This window comes from Solanum tuberosum, unplaced genomic scaffold (assembly GCF_000226075.1).
Source record: "Solanum tuberosum cultivar DM 1-3 516 R44 unplaced genomic scaffold, SolTub_3.0 scf01102, whole genome shotgun sequence".
Taxonomy (NCBI): Eukaryota; Viridiplantae; Streptophyta; class Magnoliopsida; order Solanales; family Solanaceae; genus Solanum; species Solanum tuberosum.
In genome coordinates, this window is record NW_006240036.1 from 1 (window position 1) to 18598 (window position 18598).

An 18598-nucleotide genomic window follows, 5' to 3' on the forward strand; every position below is an offset into this window, starting at 1 on the left:
ATTGCAAGGTCCCTTTGGATTTGGTCCTCGTTAACCTTAGGGTCATATATGCTCAGCTTAGCCTTGTTTCCCAATAGTCCCTTGCAAACATCAATTGCAGGGGTCTCCCGAGTATCACCAGTATCCTTCTTGAAAACAAATCCTAGAATGGCCACTTTCTTGCCTGATACTGTGTTGAACATGGAGGCAACAACACAGATGTTGTCAATTTACAGAACTCAACCAGAGTTGAGGTCGATCCCACAGAGAATTTCTTTACAGATAAAGTTTCACTGTCGCGTTTACTCAATTGTCGTTATTATTTCTTAACAATTAACAAAGAAAGTAAATTTGGGTCTAATTGAAAAGTATTCTAGCAAAACTTAGTTATGCAGTACACAAAAGATCTAGTTGTAAGTTGATTCAATCAATTTGAGGAAACCAGGTTTTGTGTTCACTATGACATCGATTATATTGCTCTCCCGTAAATTGAGTGTCAGGTAAATCAATGTTTACAGAACCTTTACGAATTAAATAAATCTGACGCTTCTCAGCCTAATCAGATAATATTCACTCCAATTCTCTCGAACTTAAAGTGTTATCGATATTGGAATTCGCTTAATTTGATATGGTGTTAAAGATCCTTTCTTCTCGAAATCCAACTTTAACTCCAATTCGTAAACTTAGTTTAGCTTTTTCCCAACTAATGCTTTTCTCTCGAACAAACACCAGATACAGGCCTGTCTAAAGCGTGCACGCAATAGACTAAAATGATAATGAAAGTTGTAAACTACAAGTTGTAAACAAAGATTGCCTTTTACTCATTTTACGAAATCGCAACTAGAATGTCATCATAGATTCCACATACCCAGTCATGACGTTTAGCCACTCATGTTTTTACACAAAGAATCAATACTGGGTAATGAAAACATGTTAAGAGGTACTTACAAAAATGACTGGTAAATCAACAGCCACTTGATAATCTCAAGATCGAAATGAACAACTTCCAACCGAAAACGATAATTTGAATCCCAAAATCTCCAACTCAAAGTAAACCTCGTTCTTTCTTGTACAAAAAATCCGATAATGAATCCCCCCTTTCAAAACGACCTAAAGTAATTCAAAAATAGAATGTTTAAAATGAGTCCTAATCAATATATTGTATGTGAGCTAATTTCAAGATACAACAAAATGTCAAGCCAAAAAATTATAGTCCTGTAGTAATAAAATACCTATAATATAATGTAGGCATACTCACAAACCTATTGATAAAGAAGCTGGAACAAAAGGTCAATTATATATGCATCTTAATAAAGAAAACAGTTGAAAATCACCCTATTTCTTCTCATTACCAACAAAAAGAAAAAGTGCTATTACAAAGGCTATCAAGATTCAAGGATAAAGGATCACGAAAATCTATATGAGGTGTCCTTTTATTAGGGTGCATAAGAAGTTCGGAAGCTATCATGTGTCCAAACTGACCCATAAGAAAACCAAGAAATCAACAGATGTTACCAATTGTACAAAACTCATATATCCTTATGAAATTCAAGTGATCAATTTAGGTTGCTATCTTTATAAGATTTGAATATGTCATAAAAACATATGGTTATCCTTGTCAAATATACACGAAAACTCCAGAGAGTGCTAGAAACTTCAAAATTGAGCTTTATATCTATCGACAGTGCTGTAAAATTTGAACAAGTATCATTCCAGAAACTTTCATTTTAAATTATTCAGGTGATAATATGTAACGTCGTTTTGAGTACTAGAGCTTTTTATTTTATAAAAGACTCTTTCGATAGATTCTAAATGGGTATTTTGGACTATTCGTAACTACAATTATATAATTAATGGGATAATTTTAATAATTAAATTAGTTGATGGGTATTTATTAAATAATTAATTTTTATTAATTGGTAGTTAATGGGGCAAGTCCATAATTTATTTAATACCCTACCACCTGACTCATGTGTAAAGAAAGAAAGTTTTATGGAACAAACCTTGTTGCGGCATCGGCAAGAAAAGGCGTTCAGGTACAGAGAAGTTCTTAACTTTTTTATGTTTGTCTACATGGATATTAATTAATGATTAAGGGTGATCCATTAGCAGTTTATATAATATAGTTTTTGGGTGTGGATAGATGATAGTGTTGGTTGATTTGTTTTCCGTTTCAGGTTACTATTTGTAACTTGTGAATTATTCAAGGGTTTCTATTGGTTAGTTAATATGTAGGGGTTTAGATTATATTAAAATATTGCATAGTTAAATAAGAATTGTAAGAGTATAACATGCTAGTTGAAAGAATTTGGGAACAAGTGTTGGTGGAGAAATTGAATTATATTGAAAAGGAGGAGAAGTGATTGGTGAGTAAATTGAAAAAAATTGGAATTTGTATGTTACGTTCTGAACCTGGGCAAACTTTGGATCGCTCTCATGCCAATCATGGGGCAATGATTTCCCTATCATTGGCCAATGATTTTAGGCTAATAAGGGACTGGAATAATAGCTACAGTGAACATTAGAAATAGTTAGTCGGTTAATTATTTATGGTACACCTCTAATTTTCAGAATTAGATAATTATTTAATTATCGTATTATGATTTGAGTTTAACTTGTTGAGATAGGTAATTAAATATTAGGTGCATTATATTAATTGAATACTATTAAAGTATGTTAATTGGAGGAATTAAGATTTACCCTTAGGCTTGAACTATAGGAAAATTGATTATAGAATTGGGTGAATTTTTGGGTCTAGGCTAGACATATAGTAATAGTGGTGTCTATAAACTCATTAACTTACAAATTATGCATACTTGATAGATTGAAAACGTTCGGAGGCATTCAGGAAAGGAAAAGTATTGGAGAAGTAGCTTGGTTGACTTCGGTTCTTCAGTGGAGGTGGGTTATGGTTTATTCTATTTGATAGATAGACTCTTAATAGTGATTGATATGCATTGAGTGATATTGTGAAGTTATCTATGTACTCTATTGTGGTTGTGTGACTTGGTTATGTGGTTTGCGATTGGTCTGAAATCCTGAGACCGTGAAATTTATAATCTTGAACTTTCTCTATCGAAGTGATGCCTTAAATAAAGAAGGCTTGATGAAATATTGTTAATGAAGTGAAAAGTGGTGATAATAAATGATAAATTAATAATATTATTAGATAGGGTGTCACGTTTCGACACGGTATTATTGGATCGGGGTGTCACATTCCGACACGGTATTATCGGATCAAGGTGTCACGTTCCGACACGGTATTATTGGACCGGGTGTCACGTTCCGACATGGTATTATTGGATCGGGTGTCACGTTCCGACACGGTATTATTGGATCGGGGTGTCACGTTTCGAAACGATATTATTGGATCGGGGTGTCACGTTCCGACATGATATTATTGGATCGGGTGTCATATTCCGACATGGTATTATTGGATTGGGTATCACGTTTCGACATAGTACCTGCACAGGATGCAACCCCGCCTCCTTCACCAGCAAATGTTGCATCTCCGTCTACTCAAGAGAGTTCAAGTGAAAGACCACATAGGATGAGGCGCATCCAAGAACTCTATGATGAGATAGAAGAAATTACTAATTTTGATTTTTCGTGTTGTCTCTTTGCTGATAGTGAATCAATGAATTTTGATGAAGCTGTTACTGACAAAAGGTGGAGACAAGCCAGGGAGGAGGAGATCTAGTCAATAGAGAAGAACAACACTTGGGAGTTAACAACTCTTCTTAAGGATCTTTGAGCAATCGGAATTAAATGGATATACAAGGCGAAGAAAAATGCTTACGGAGATGTAGATAGATACAAGGCAAGACTTTTGGCTAAAGACTACAAACAAAGGCATGACATCGACTATAAGGATGTCTATGTGCCTGTTACCCGGATGGAGACGATTCGTCTATTGATCTCTTTAGCGACACAAATGAAGTGGAAGATCTATCAACTATATGTCAAATCGGCATTCTTGAATGGATATCTTGAAGAAAAAGTCTATGTTAACAACCATTGGGCTTTGTAGTAAGAAATCATGAAGATACAGTGTTGAGGTTGAAGAAAGCCTTATATGGGTTGAAGCAAGCTCCACGAGCTTGGAATAGTCGCATTGACAAATACTTTCAAGAAATGAGTTTACTCATTGTCTCCATGAATATGTTCTTTACATTAAAGTTCATACTAATGGAGATATTCTGCTTGTTTGGCTTTATGTTAATAATCTCATTCGAACGGGTAACATCCCATATTTATTTGAAGCTTCCAAGAAAGCTACGTCATGAGTTTAAGATGACGGACATAGGGCTCATGTCATATTACTTGGGCCTAGAAGTGAAGAAAATGGAGGAAGGCATCTTCATATCTCAAGAAAGCTATACAAAAGAGATTTTTGAAGAAGTTCAACATGTTTGATTGCAACCCTGTGAACACCCCAATGGAAAATTGAACAAAATTGTCAAAGTTTGATGATGGAGAAAAGGTGGACTTCACTCTGTTCAAAAGTCTTGTAGAAAGTCTAAGGTACTTGACATGTACGATACCAGATATACTCTTTGCGGTTAGAGTAGTAAGGAGCACTCACTTGAAGGTCGCTAGAAGAATTCTACGTTACCTAAAAGGTACGATCGACCTTGGACAATTTTATTCTTTTATGATGATTTTAATCTTATGGGATATTGTGATAGTGATTATGCGGGAGATGTTGATGATATAAAAAGCACATGTGGTTTTGTATTTTTCTTGCGTGATTATGTTATTTCTTGGAGTTCAAAGAAACAATCAATTGTTACTCTCTCGACTTGTGAAGCTGAATACGTGGCAACGACATCATGCTATTTGGTTTAGGCGATTGTTGAAGGAACTTAATTTGCCGCAAATTGAAGCCACAATGATTTGTGTTGATAACAAATCTACGCAAGCACTAGCAAAGAATCCAGTGTATTGTGATCGGAGCAAGCACATAGACACAAGGTATCACTTTATCCTGAAATGCATTGCCAAGAAAGAGGTAGAGTGAGTATGTGAAATCTCATGATCAAGTTGCGATATCTTTACAAAGCCTCTCAAGTTTGAAGATTTTCAGAGATTGAGATCAAGCCTTGGAGTAAATAAGACAAATCAAAATTAAGGGAGAGATTTGTGGGATCGATATATATATATATGTATACATATATATATATATATATATATATATTTGAAGTCCTCATTTGCTGCATTAGGCCAACAACATTAGTCTTCCATTACTGCAAAATTGCAATAATGTCAAAAAGCTTAAAAGTTGTTTACCTACAAGTTTGAATTGTTATTTTCCATTGATGTCAAAATGAGCAAAATTTTTCTTATAAATAGAGCACTTATGCTCATTTGTAAGGACACACCAAAATAGAGAAACAATAGAGAGTAATCCACAAGCTATTTCTTAATTTGTGAGAAAATAGTGTGGAAATAATATTATTGTGAGTTGTAAGAAATAAAAGAGTGTTAAATAGTAGTCTTTTGACACTACAAAGTTTTTCATCAATATTATTGTATTACTTATTTGGGTATCATATTTACCCCATTTTAATATTTGGTGTCGTTGTTACTGTCTGCCTATTGCTATTTAGTTTTGGACATTATCGTGAGAGTGATTATCATTTTGTCCAACATTCTTGACAAAAACTGCAATAATTTTGAAAGGACGGAGCTGATGGGCTTATTGAATTGCTGGCAAGATTCCATACGTTGTTGTTGTAATAAGAGTTTTACCCAGGCGGCTGCAGTAGTATTAAGAACTCTCTTACCTAGTGCTTATCAGTCAATCAAGAGTATTGATAGGAATTTTCTAATCTCGCAAAACAAAATGTGATATGATAAAATAGAAACAAAGATAGGAAACGGGAAAAGCGTGGGAAAGCTGTAAGTGCTAAAGTAGACACACTTAACATAAGCAAAATGTTGTCAGGTGATGGTCAATTCAGTGCTTGAAACACGGGTCTTCGTCTATCCAGAATCTGTAATTTGTTCAGTCATACACATTCTAGGATCACCTAACATAGGGCACCATATGTACTAAATATTGAAGGGAAATTATTTTCATATCCTAGATATCAATGTCCTTTGTACACAACAAAATAATAACCTCTGTGTTGTAGCTTTATATATATGGTTTGATAGTGTGGCTTATAGTAAATCAACCAGTATGCTGAAATCATGCATGCAAAGTCATAATGACAAAAAATGATATGATCTATTCGCATATAATTATATTTATTAAAATAATATAATATAATCCACAAAAATACAATACAATATATTACAAAACAATATATACTAACCATCCAAACAGTATGCAGACAAAACAGCAGAAAACACCCTTTACTATTACAAGTGAAATTTACACTCAATATAGCAAAATCTGATGAAAAATGATAATGATTAGCATGGAAAAATCATATGATAAATAAAAAGTAAAGCTCTTTTGGTTAGTGCTATAAAGGAAAATAATTCATACTATCAAAATCTACAAAAGTTATAAAGGATCAGTGAAGCTCTACATAACAAAGGATTCACACATGAGATATGTATTTAAATATATCCCCTGCTTATCCTATTTATTATGTATAACTAGAATTTTGTACTTCCATTTCAATTTATTTGTCTTATTTTCTTTTTAGTTTGTCTTAAAAAATAATGTCACTTTTTCTATTTAGCAATTCTTATGTCAAACATTCTACTAGACATATTTCAGATTACAAGATTCAAAAGACATATTGCTGCATTATACACATCTTTAGTTTATGACTACAAGATTTAAAAGTTCAGTGTCAAGTCAAACTAAGACAAACAAATTAAAACGGAGGCAACACATATAAGAAGTTCAGAAAGAGATGAGTGAAGAGAAAGTAATATACTGGTGCAGACATGTTTATCCCAAAGCAGGTGGACATTTTTGGTTTAAAAGGTTTTGTCCCATGAAAAAATGAAACATATTTGCATAACTTGAATATTTACGGCAACCAAATCTATACAACACATTTTACATAAGTTCAAAGCCTATTTTCTAGACATGTTGGTAAATTATGCTCATCTATTGATAACAATATTCTTCCCTCAGACAAGAGATCAAACTGATCTCACCGTGAATTTTTAGGTTAACGTAAATTGTGTTTCACTCTCACTTAAAGTTTAAGTTAGGAGTTGGACTTGAATGTTTCGTCCCCACAAAATCAAGTCAAACTTCATCTGCAAGTTCAACACTTTCCTCTTCTTCACTTTTTAACCCCAAAGCAGATAGAAGTAGAGAAACTAAGACTATTGAAAAAATAAAATAAAACTAATTGCAGCAAATTTCACGAACATCTGCAACACTAATAACAAACAGTGTATTCAAGCAAACGACAGGAAGTTCCAAACGGACTCCAAGTAAAGGGAGTCATCTTAATCCTTTGACAACTTACCATCTATTTCCATCTCACTAATTTTAAAAAATATAAATTCAAATTAAGAAAACTCTGTTACTTCATACACAGTTTTCTGAACAAGCTAGTTGTTGAATAATCATTCCTAACGCACGTCGCCAAGACCAAATATTAAAGAAAAACTACTTCTTGAAATCTAATTTATATCTACAAGCTCTCTAATGGAGAGTAATAAAGAATTACCTTCTATCCTATTCCATTTCTCCTCATAACCAAATATGCATAAGTTCATTGTATGTCCATTTTACTACTAATAGAAACTATGTTGCTTTCTGCCGCCACTATTCTTTACTATAAATATTCTTGCATTCCATTTTAAACATAAATTGAATTCAACATTTGGCACTTCCCATAAAGATCAATATTCCTCTTTCAGGAATCTCAAAGTTGAGGAAAAGATGATGGAAGAAAAATAAATGAAACCAAGTTTAATGTCTTCATAAGAGTGATCCGATAGCTGCCAAATAGACCCAAAACAACTGAAACTACGACTCAGCCACAAAAGCTGGAGGTTGAAGCCGTGTTGACAGCAGAATCCAAGGCACAACAATAGTCTTTGAGGTTATTGTTTTTAATTTTTTACATCTTCATGCAAGAGTAAGATAACTTTCACTTTTTACCCAAATGATCAGAATTAGCTAAAATGAAACTGAAGGTAGTACTTGCAGCTTCCGAGAGTCGGCTACCAATAAGGCACGAATAGAAATGACATTTTGCTCCTCTTCTTTTCGGGAGTTGGTTATATTATATTAGATTGTGAGTGGATGAACTTGAAGCAAGTTGTGATTTTGGTCTCTTCATTAAAGAGTTTGATAATCGATGATTTGCCTTCTTTTACTAAGTGGCTCCACTAATGATCTAAATAGCTGTGAAATAAAGATTGATGCAACAAGCCTTAGTTTCTTTAAGTACAGTGGTTATCTCTCCAATGAGCTATGTGCAACATCCCGCCTTAAAAAGAAATAAAGTTAGAAAGAACTAATTAGGAAAGAGCCAAATCTGAAATTTTACAAGTTATGTTTGAGTTGTGAGTTTTGGGTCAACTTCAAACGACTATAACTTTTAGTACAAGATGAGTTAGGTGGCCCATAAGATATCAAATGAAAGGTCTTTGTATCCTCTTTTCAACGCCACCGAGTTTGCTAAGTTTTGTGTTCGAATGAGGGATATATGCCCGTTTGAAGTCAGAATATCCAATGAAGAAAAGTTACCCGAAAATGTGAGGGGTGTTTTAGTCTTTTCCTTACCGAATCAGATTAAAACATTTTTAGTAATATTATGAGGTCAAATCTGATTTGGTTCAGTTTTACAAATCATAAACTACGTTTAAGGTTTTAGAAGAGAGTTCAAGAAGAGGAAAAGAGGAGAAAAGGAAGAACGAACAAGGTTTCACAAATCGAGGATTTGTTTCACCAAATCGAGTGTAAGTTTTCATAGTGTTGGGTTCGTTCACCCACATGCCAATCATGATTTACATATTCGAATTCATCCATAAAGATTGAAAGATTTAAGTTCTTGATGTGTATTCTTGAAGTACTGCTTTCGTTCTTGAATTATGATGGGTTTGGTGAGTTCTTGAGATAAATGTATTGAGTTTGAGAGTTGTTTTTGAGTAGATTCTCGTGTACTTGTATTGGGTAATTGAATCTAAGAAATATTTGAGAAAAGAAGTCGATTCTAGACGATTTAGGGTCAGAAAATGAGAAAAAAATTCATCGGATTGTTCTGGGGGAGGGCTGGGGCTGTGCGCCCCAGCAGTGCACCAGAAAGCAGCCTCTGAAGTTCAGGGGCTGGTGCCCCGCGCCAGTAGTGCGCCAGTGTCGCCTGCCCCCACCCTTTTCTGGCGCACTGCCCCCACCCTTTTTTCCATCGTTTGTTGCGTCTAAGTCCTTTTAAAGTGTACCTTTACTTCCTATTTATTCTAACTACTCTAAACTACATCTAAACATCGAGATATCATTCATAACATGAATCATAACCTTAAATTCATAATTCAAATTCAAGGTAGAGTTAAGAGTTAAGTCTTGAGAGTTAAGTCTTGAGAGTTCTTTCAAGTCATTTTGAGAAGTCTTTTACAATCTTTTAAAACTTGTTTTAAGACTTGAGTACGAGGATGAGGAGAGTAGAGATCGTTTTAAAAAAAATGATATATGGAAACTAAGTATCCCAAGAGTAAATGCTTTTATATTTAAGAAGAGAGAAAACACTGATTTCCAAAATAGTTCATCTGGAGTTTTGAGTACTATCTCTTTTAAGAGAAATATTTTGAGTAATAATCTCAAAGTTGAGGATGAGGAAATGTCTTTAAAAAAATATATGAGCTAAGTTATATTTTGGGAATATTATTTAGCACCGATATGGGGGAGAGTTCAAACAACTCACAACCCTTATAAACAATGTAGCCAACGTGGGTAGGAAGTGTCATACTTTTTAGATGATTCATTATTGCTTTTTAAGCATAGCTTAGTGGATCCACTTAGTTGAGGAGTTATATACCCCGACAAGGTATATGACAGTTCTGGCAGCGTGGGCGAGACGTTGTATCATCACATAACTCATAGTGATGGTTGTCAGTTAGAGAATCTCCCAAATAGAGTTTATTTTATATTTTTACATACAAAATGAGTTATATTGTATTTTCCAATACATTGAGTTATTATCTATAAACAATGTAGCCAACGTGGGTAGGAAGTGTCATACTTTTTAGATGATTCATTATTGCTTTTTAAGCATAGCTTAGTGGATCCACTTAGTTGAGGAGTTATATACCCCGACAAGGTATATGACAGTTCTGGCAGCGTGGGCGAGACGTTGTATCATCACATAACTCATAGTGATGGTTGTCAGTTAGAGAATCTCCCAAATAGAGTTTATTTTATATTTTTACATACAAAATGAGTTATATTGTATTTTCCAATACATTGAGTTATTATCTACTATTTTAAAAGTTTTTCTTCATATCGCATTATTGTTACTGCTTTTATATTGAAATGAGTTGAGATTGAGTTGAGGTTGAGTTGAGACGAGGTAAGTTGTTTCTTCAGTTTCAGTTCAAGCTTTTGTCATGTTTTAGATTTCCCCTTGCATGCTCGTACATTTCATGTGTTGACGCCATTTAGCCTGCATCTTTCATGATGCAGATATAGGTAACCAGGATCATCAACCAGCGCTTCGTTGATCCAGTTGAGTTCCAGAGTTGTTTGAGTTCTAGAGTTGTTTGGTGAGCTTCTTTGCTTCTGGAGGATCCCTTATTTATCTTCAGTTATTTCAGTTTTTTAGGATGATCGGGGGTCTTGTCCGGAAATCCCTCATAGTATTAGAGGCTTCATATATAGATAGACAGTAGTTCACGAGTCTTTTCATTTTCAGTTGTTAATGTTTTAGACTTGAGTTGCCTCTTTTGACCAGTGAATGTTTTATTTCTAAAATATTTTGAGTTTACTTTTGAGACAGTTAAGTAAAGTTTATCTGTTGAGTTTGTTTTATGTTGAGTAAGTCTTTCGCTGAGAGTTGAGCCAAGCCAAGGGTTCGCTTGAGCCCATCAATGGTTCTCGAGTGTCGACCACGTCCAGAGTGTATGCTCAGGGCGTGAAAATATGTTTGTATAATCTATCCCCCTCAGCCAATGCATCAATTCACATTCCCATTTTGTATAAGAAGCAAAACCAAATTGATTTTCGTGTTGTTAAGCTCTTTATATGGTTACACAAGATTAGTGCTGCAATAATATCTAGCAGGGCTATTGAAATAATTACTAACAAGATGGAAATTAGCTACAGAACATCACAATATAGAATGTTAAATGTCTAAATATGCAGTATTGATATCTTTTCTTCTTTTCCTTTTCTGTGATCCCACTTGTTGCTTGACAAAAACATCTCTAAGACAGGAGAAATTGTTTGTCGCTTATTCAATGTACATAATAGAATAAATTTGTATCGACACTTTAATTAATCAAATCATTCTTTACCGAGCTCAATAAAAATAGATAAAACTAATGCACGGTTCGACAGACATACATGTAGCTGAAATTCTGATACAGATAGCTGCAAATCCTTAACTTCACACTGCAAGGGAAAATAAATTCAAACGTCAGTGCAGTGAGGCAAAAAAACTCTAAGCTAAACCTACAACAGCGGAAGACGAAAATTGACAACCCCACAAAGTTAATTAACTCGGAATCAAATCTTTAATAAATTTTTCTTCCATTTAATTACATCAAAAACTCATATGAACAAACAAAAGACCAAAGTAATTATTGCATGTGGCAAAAAAGCTTTGAATAAAACCAAAGTAATTATTGTGTGTGGCAAAAAAAGCTTTGAAATGGAAAATGTGCGAATGACAAGATGAAACAACAAAAATCGAAGCTTCAATTCATTATGGTCTCCTAAGAAAAAGCAAACTTGAACATTAACAACAAATTCAAATAATTATTAAAAAAAAAATGAATACGCCGAGATCAAAGTTCATCAACAAAAGATAAAAAGCTTGTAACTTGATTTTATATTCAACCAAAAAATGGAGATTCAGAACAAAACAACAGCAAAAATAAATCGTGACAATATGAGTTAGGATTTCAACTAAAAGGAAAATCTGAAATGAGGGAAAAAGCAGAGAATAACGATTATAGCTACAAGAAGGAATAAACCGTCACCATAGTTTTGGGGAAAAATCAAAATATTAGTACAAATCAAAGAAACAATTTGAATCAGCCTTACCTGAGATGAATGGGAGAAACAAAAGGAGATTTTAGCGACCAAAGCAGAGAGTGGTGAAGGGAGAAAGTTGAAAGATGAAGCTAATGATGTGTCCATTGAAGATACCTCTGGAAGACACGTAAACTATAATGATGCACTCAAAAGACCAAAATACCTTAAAATTTAAATTAAAAGACATGAAGCATACTTGTTCAAACAAGTCTTTTCTAAAGTAGTAGTTGAACCAAAAAAATAAAATAATATATCTTTCACTATCAAACTATGCATACATGCCAACCATTTTATTTTAGTTGTGCTTGGGAAATGCTCCAACATAATTATTAATGTATTTTTTTAATAGTAACAATTCATCTAATGCGATGCTGTAATGATGCATATTTCTTGTAATTACGCTTATTTATATGTGTTTTATCTAATAAACTTTCCCATCTTTATATATATAAGAGAAAATGTTCAAAATATATTTGAAATTTGACCGAAATTGCTGTAATGATTCTAAACTTTGGGCAAACCCTATTACCCCTGCACTAGTTAATAATGTATTTTAAGGATATATATGACATATGGACATCATAAATATTACATCATTATAAATAGTAACTTGTCCAACTAGACAATTAAATATCTTTTGAAATACACTATTAAATAGTACAAGGGGTAATAGGTCTTGTCCAAAGTTTGGGATTATTACATCAATTTTGGTCAAAGATTTGATATAATTCAGACCTTTTTCCCAGTAGAATAATAAAGTCTGACATACACCTCTGTTTGGCCAGGATTGCCATTTATCTATTATGTCATTTTTTTTGGATTTTCCCTTAATTTGTTCTTCATAAAAAATCAGAAAAATAGATACATTTAATTTTCCTCTTTCCTCATTATTACTACACTATTTATATCTTTCTAAGATTCTTATTTTTCCTTCTTTATTTTCCGTATTTTTTTTCAAAATAATTGTGCTTTTAAAAATTTCAAAAAATAAGCTACACTAACATTTACAAATATAATTGTAATTAAAATATTACAAATGTATTTTTTTTTTATATATACAAAAGTAAATAGTATCAAATATAGGCAAAGTTATATTTATCTCTTGTTTCTCCTTTTTTCATTTTGTATTCTAATTTTTCAGAATTAATTTATTTAAAATTATCATCTTTATAACTCAAACCTCTATATATTTATAAATGGTACTCTTAACTATATTAGTAAAATATTCATAACTATCTAATCTTCCTGTAACACCCCGGAACCAAAAGAGGGTAAATAACACTTTTAAGGAGATGTAGCTGCCAACCCATGAGGGCCACCCACGACCCGTGGATGGGACCATGGACCGTAGGTGTGGTCCGTGGATGGCTCTCCAAAACAGATCTTGAAGGCCCAGAACCACGGCCTGACCAACGGACCGTCGGTCAGGCCACGGTTCGTGGTTGGAGTCCCGTGGTTCGATGGCCAAAAGTCACTTTCTAACAACCATCGACAGCCGTGCAGGGTGAACTGTCGGTCAGTCCACGGTCCATCGATTGGTGGCCGTAGGTCATGATATGACAGTTATTGTTAGGGGAAGTTGGGTCTTTTCCTAATTATTTTATTCTTATACTATGTCGTTTTACCCTTCACTAAGACCCCTATATAAGTGAATTCAACCCCCAAATTAGTTCATTCACTTCATTCTCTCCAAATTCACCAAAAAAGAAGAACTCTCTAATATTTCTCTCTCTAGAAAGCTTGAAGAAGAAGGATTCAACCTAGGGTTTTAAGTCAAGTATCAATTCCTCCATTGAAGATTAGCAATTGACTTCAAGGTATGATAGTTTTCATCCATGGATTCCTTCCATTCATGGAGTTCCCAAATTCCTTTATTTTCAAAGATAGAAATCCCCAATTGAGTTAATGTTTTCTTCAATTGTTATGGGTTCTCTTGATTATTGATTTAAATAATTGAATTATGATCTCTTATGCATGAATTGATGAAATACTATGATTTTATGATGATTTCCCCTTGAGACCAAGTAATCTCCATGTTTTTCAAGTAATGTTCATATGAAGTGGGATTTTGATTATGAAGGAAGAGTTTTATGAAACTAAGCATGTATTCATAGAATTACATGAATTTATGATGAAATTCATATCTAACCCATGTTTTAAAAATTTTGATGATTGAAAGTGGGTTTTGAACCTTTAAAGGTAAATTATGGAATTATGCATGTTCTTATGAAATCTATGCAAATGTTTTAAGGGTGTTTTGAGAGTAAAGTATCAATGATGATGTGAAAGGTTTTATCACATAATGAAGGGTTCTAAGGTTAAAAGGTCTTTTCACCTAATTGAGTCAAAGATTAAGAGCTATCCTAATGAACCTAGATTGGATTGATAATTGAAAGATACCTTCTCATGGATGATGACTTAGCTTGAATTGGCAAGATGACGTGCCCTTCCATGGATAATAAGAACAAGTAAGAAATGACCCGTAGGATTTATGCTTAGCACCGAGAGGATATTGAGATGGAATCTCTCCCGTTAGGAGAGGCCGGGTTTCTAGTAGCAATCTTCTTATCCCTTACCTATGTGCCCCCATAGGATGATTGTCTAGTTAGACATTAGATAGTGGATCCACTTTAGCTCAGATTTATAGTCCTTACCTTGGCAAGTAGGACAACCCTTTTCGGTGTGGGAGACACCAAGGATCATTTTATAGCTCACATGTTCTCTATGTCGGTTAAGAATAATCCCCATATTAATAATGAACTAAGGTTACTTCAAGAAGTATCTCATATGTGTTCAAATGTTTCAAAGGATGTTATATTACATTGAACATGTTTTATGACTTATGTTTTCTAACTCTTTTATATCATGTTTTAGCTTGGTCAATTGCATGTTATGAAATATCCCTTTTAGCATGATTTAAATGTTTTATGCATAGCTATCATATTTGGTACATTATTTTGTACTAACACATACTCTTGCCTACATTTCCCCAAATGTAGGGTCTGACAGCCAGGTTTCTCAAATTCATGGCTAGGGGTTGATTTCGAGGTTCTCGAGCTTTGGTGAGTCCTCATGCTTCGAGGACAGATTTTCATTATTCAGTTTTCTTTATTATTTTCAGTTTGGACATGATGTATGGGCTAGGCCCAATTTCATTCGATTGTATTAGATGGCTACTGAGACAAATGTTTTAAACTTACACTTTTCTTTTATAAAAACCTATTGGACTTGGACCATTGTTTTACTTCTATTATTGTCACGACACAGGGGTACCCCCTAGATGTAACAAGGTGTACGAGACCCCGAGAGGCCTCATACAAGTCACTTAGCTTTCATAACATAAGATAATAGAAAATGATGCGGAAATTTAAAACATTTTTAACAATATAAAAGTCTTTCATAAAACGAAGCGGAAGTCTTTAACACTTGTCTGAAACCATCTAATACTTGAATAGTCTTAGGGACATAGCCCATACAATAGTTCTAAACATTAAAGAAAGACGTAAATGAAAGGTGGTCAAATTCTCGATGCTATGAGGACTTACCAAATCTTCACTTTTTTCTTTATTATAAACCTAGCCACGGGGATGGAAGTCAATATCGCTGGACCCTACATTTGATAAGAATGCAGGCAAGAGTATGCGTTAGTACAAGAATGTACTAAATATGATGGCTAACATAAATCATCAACATAAGCATAACGTAGGCATTAGTCAACATAAGACATATACCATAAGCATAAGAGATAACAACATAAGTCATAAGCATATTCAATGCACATAAATGATCATATCATAGGAGTAACACTTCTCAAGTAACCTCAACTTATTCTTACTCAATACATAGGTCATACAACTTTATTCATACATGTCAAGGAAAGCAACTCAATTAAAAATCCAAGCTAAGCTATCATCATTCAATAAAGCTCATATCAAAACATACTTACAATACTTCCTTGAAGTAATCTTGTTTCATTATAACTATGCTACCTTGATTAGGGACTAGTCCCTTATATTCATACTATTCATGGATAAGTACTTCTTTACTAGTCAAAGACAATCATTACTCATGAATGGTTACGATTTACTAATTCAAGGCTACCAAGTAAAAGCACCTCATCATGCTAAACCAAGCTATCATGGAAAACATACTCTCATGCAAGTCCAAGCTACTCAAGGAAGGGTGTTATTGCTCAATCCAAGCTATCATTAAATGGTGTGGCTGCACCAAGTCAAGCTATCATGCAAGCATCCTCTCATGCTAGTTCAAGCTACATTGGAAGGGTACTATTTCTCAATCCAAGGCTATCCATGAGTTCTACTATCTCAAGCTACCATGCATGGTCTTGTCTTACCAAGTCAAGCTATTCATGAAGGGATATCACATCACAACTTAAAGCTATCTTAGTTCATACACGCTTTGATTCATATTAGGTGAGCAAGCCTTTCAACCTAGAATCATTCTATTTGAGAAAACCTTTCACATTAATGTTCATATGTATTCATGAGAATGTCCTTTCAAGCAACACAACATCAATATCATAATCATTGACACTTTACTCTCAAAGTGTTCTTGAAGCATTTACATAGATTCTATAAGACATGCATAATCTCATACATTCATAATATAGGTCATGTGGATAAATGCTTCCACAACAATACTATATACAAGTCAACATACTTAAGCTTTACTATCAAAGCCCTACTAGTCATAACTCATCACCTTAGCTTCTATTATATATGCCCTAACAATAATCATTCATCCTACATGCCTTAGTCTCAAGACATTCTAATGACATGCTTCATTCTGAAGCAATTCTAATCATATATCATCATATAGGCTCAATCTCAAGCACTACTAATCATGATTCATCATATAAGCTTTAATCTAATCAATTCATGTCTATATGCTTTTCTCCTAAGAAATTCATGTTTATATGCTTCAGTCTCAAGCAATCTATCAAGTATTTCATGAATTCTAGAAGATTACATCTAACTCTTCAATTTCCCCTTTCATGGCATAAAACCCAATTTCATCAATTCTAGGTTAGAAATAAGGGTTAGGCATGGGTACATGTAAATTCATACTAAAAACCTGCAATTACATCATAAACAATCATAAACAACCATAATCCACTCAATTGGATCAACATTCATCACATCCGATAACATTGGAAGAAATAATAACTATAATTGAGGGATTCTTCTTCAAAATGTGGAATTCTAATTCTAGGTTAGAAATAAGGGTTAGGCATGGGTACATGTAAATTCATACTAAAAACCTGCAATTCCATCATAAACAATCATAAACCACCATAATCCACTCAATTGGATCAACATTCATCACATCCGATAACATTGGAAGAAATAATAACTATAATTGGGGAATTCTTCTTCAAATTGTGGAATTATAGGGGACTCCATGGATGGAAGAATTCCATGGATGAATAAGCCATCACATATTGATTACAAAGCCCACAAAGCTTGGAAGAATGGAGACTTGACTTGACCTAGCTTGAACCCTCTTCTCCTTCTTCAACTTTCTAGAGAGAGAATTATTTGAGAGAGGAACCCAATTCTTTTGGTGAGTTTGAGAGAATGACTTAAATGACTTCATTTAGGGGTCTAAAGTACTTATATAAGTGGTTTATACTAGGGTAAAATGACACTACTTAAGTCTAATTAAATCCGAAAGGACCCTTGTGTCCTCAAAATAACCGCCTCAACTGCCCACCCACGAGACCCCGCTGACGAACCGTGGATGGACCTACGACCCATCCTGGTAGGGCGTGGTCTTAACACAAAATATTGGCCATCCACGAGACCTCTATCCATGGGTCGTGGACCCATCCACGAGGAGTGGGTCCTAGCCGTGGTTCACTGGTTCATGTAGTTTCCTTGGGGCCTCTTCATGGGCCCACAATTGGTCCTTGTGGGTTGCCACCTTGAAGTACTAAAATGCTATCCTCTATTTTGAATACAGGGTGTTACATTATCTCCCCCTTGGGATCATTCTTCCTCGAATGACGTTCTAGGCGCTTCTTAAGGGAAACAACTCAAGTCTAGCAACCCATCATGCATGCAACTCATCTAAATGCACACAACCAAGGAGGAATCATCAACTCCAAGCTAAACATGCTCAATACATCACATGGAAGGTAGGAACTACTTCTAACAACCCAAAATGCATGAAATTCTAACATTTCCCATGTTCAAGGAGGAACTTACCATCTCCAAGCTATAAGTGATATACCGTGAGTTTACGGTATTTCTAATACGTTTCACTTACAAGTTGTGTGTGTCTAAGGCCTTTTTATATTGGTTTTGATGTGTTTTTATCATGTTTTGCAGGAAAGACGTTCAGGTGCGGAAGTGTAGAGACAGCTGAAAGAAATGCAGAAGAAAGGCATTCACGGAGGTGATCTACGGACCGTAGGTCCATTCA

General features: G+C 34.3%; 2 long non-coding RNA genes across 2 annotated transcripts; one reads left to right on the forward strand and one right to left on the reverse strand.

The window, feature by feature from the left end:
* The first annotated feature begins 1934 nt into the window (after positions 1 to 1934).
* LOC107059287 (uncharacterized) lies at positions 1935 to 15276 on the forward strand. The gene is made up of 3 exons (XR_001472578.1): positions 1935 to 2015; positions 2803 to 2880; positions 15154 to 15276. It is a non-coding gene; the product is annotated as an uncharacterized lncRNA (long non-coding RNA).
* Positions 11248 to 12299, reverse strand: LOC107059286 (uncharacterized). The gene is made up of 2 exons (XR_001472577.1): positions 12164 to 12299; positions 11248 to 11509 (listed from the first exon to the last, which is right to left on the reverse strand). It is a non-coding gene; the product is annotated as an uncharacterized lncRNA (long non-coding RNA).
* Positions 15277 to 18598: the final 3322 nt, after the last annotated feature.